This window comes from Propithecus coquereli, unplaced genomic scaffold, assembly GCF_000956105.1.
Source record: "Propithecus coquereli isolate 6110/MARCELLA unplaced genomic scaffold, Pcoq_1.0 Scaffold45, whole genome shotgun sequence".
Taxonomy (NCBI): Eukaryota; Metazoa; Chordata; class Mammalia; order Primates; family Indriidae; genus Propithecus; species Propithecus coquereli.
In genome coordinates, this window is record NW_012150285.1 from 9,424,244 (window position 1) to 9,426,322 (window position 2,079).

The following is a 2,079-nucleotide window of genomic DNA, read 5'->3' on the forward strand; positions in this document are numbered from 1 at the left end:
TCATCGCCATGAAAAAATGCATTTTCTTACCTTTGTCAGGTTGATTGATTTTTCTGAAGTCTTCATTTGATAGTTGATAATATTTTTAGTTTTAGATGGTGGCAGATTACCTATGGGAATGTAGAAAAAATTAATATACCCTTTAGGATCCTTAATGGCTAGATGATTTTTCCCATTTACTTAAATGTTAAAATAACCATTGTAGATCCCTCAGTATTCATACTCACACGCTTGGTGAACTATTTATCGAGACATTTAGGGACAAAATAATATTATGTAAAAGTTTGCAATAAATTTTAAATTTATAAAATCCCTCTAGCTTGGAAAATAGAAAAGGGAGAGGTTAAGTGTTAGATTTCCTTTGAATTTGCTAGAAGATATGAGGTGATTATGATGAAGGAAGCAACTTGTTTCTTATTTTTGTTTGTGTTAAATGGCATCTGAGATTTTCTTTAACGCAGGCTAAGCTTTATAATGGGCCTTAGAAATCATAGGGATCATTAATTTACAGGAGTTTTGCCCTTTCTTTTCCAATATGTTTGCTTTTTATTTCTTCTTTCTTGGTGGCACTGGCTAGAATCCCCAGTGCAATGTTGAATACAAGTGATGAGAGTAAACATTCTTGTCTTTTTCCTAATCCTAGAGGGGAAGCATTTAGTCTTTCACCATTAAATATAATGTTGGCTGTAGGTTTTTCATAGATGCCCTTTATCAGGGCGAGGAAGTTATCACTAAGAGAGCTCACGGAACTTTCAGAACCTCAAACAACCATCCAAAGGCTGCCCACTCCTGAAAACGGTATGCAATTCTGAAGTCTTTGGAGGTGACTATGCTCTTCTAGTGATTAGCTAGGATACCGCCATAGTTTCTGGGTGAGTGCTACAAGCACTTATCTTTAATGAAAACTTAGCTTCTTTATATTTATTTTTATATTTTCTTCAGATGCTCTGGGGGAGAGGATATTAATTAATGAATATGTAGTGAGTTGCAAATAAATGAATATGAAAAATCAAGGATTAAATTCATGGAAATCAGAGACAGAAACCACTGGACTGGGCTTGAGGAAACATCTCAGTTAAAGGAAATCGCCTTACCTGTTTTTGTCAGTGGGTGGCTGACTAGTTGTCGAATGACACTGTTTTCGGAAGACCTCAAAAGTAGCACGATATCGGTCGGAAGAGTGTCTCTGTTCTTTGCTAAGAACCCACTTGCACTATAGAGGACCTGTTGACAAAGTATGCAAGCATAACTATCACAATCATTGTCATTATCATCAGCAATAGATACTTATTGACAGCTCACTCTGCTGAGCAACAGGATCTAACAAAGATTTACAAAAGTAGTGGCTGCTAATTTGGCTGAAAAAGAGAATCTCTTCAGGTTAATGGTATATCTTAGAGAAAAACGTGTGTCTCACTGATTTTATTTGGGTTGAAATGAACAAAGAGGTTTGACTCCTCCCATTTATTATGTTGGGAATTTGTTACGTTTCTTTTCTCTATTTGGAGACATGGGGGCAGCACCAAGGAAGCACATTGTACCACCAAGGCGTTCCTGCTTCTAGGATCATTGATTCCTCTGCATTGAATGGGCCATGCTAGATTTTTATCTCAGTTGTAGTGTGGTCTAAATACACTGCAGGCATTTGTGTTTCTGGCATTTCTAAATAATTATGAGATCTTCAAAAAGATCAGTGTAATCCAAAGATTTCCACAGAATGATCCAATATAATGGTTGGTATGGATTGAATTGTGTCCTTCCAGAATACAGATGTTGAAGACCCAAACTCCCCTGTGATGGTATTAACATTTGGAGACAGGGCCTTTAAGGAGATAATTAAGGTTAAATGAGATATAGGAGTAGGGCCTGTGTCCTTATAAAAAGATAAAGAGACACTAGAGATATCTCTCCTCCCCTGCCCCCCACCCATTCACAGAGAAAAGGACACATTGAAAAGCCAGCTGTCTGCAAGTCAGAAAGAGAGGCCTCACCAGGTGCCACCCCTGCTAGGGGCACCTTGATCTCGGACTTTCAGTCTCTGGAACTGTAAGAAAATACATTTCTGCTGTTTAAGCCACC

The 2,079-nt window shown here is 37.8% G+C and overlaps 1 protein-coding gene across 1 annotated transcript in view; it reads right to left on the bottom strand.

Annotated features, from left to right (window-relative positions):
- MYO3A (myosin IIIA) overlaps positions 1-2,079 on the bottom strand; it is a 242,790-nt gene that overhangs the window by 61,352 nt on the left and 179,359 nt on the right. The gene's annotated exons all lie outside the window — the stretch shown is intronic.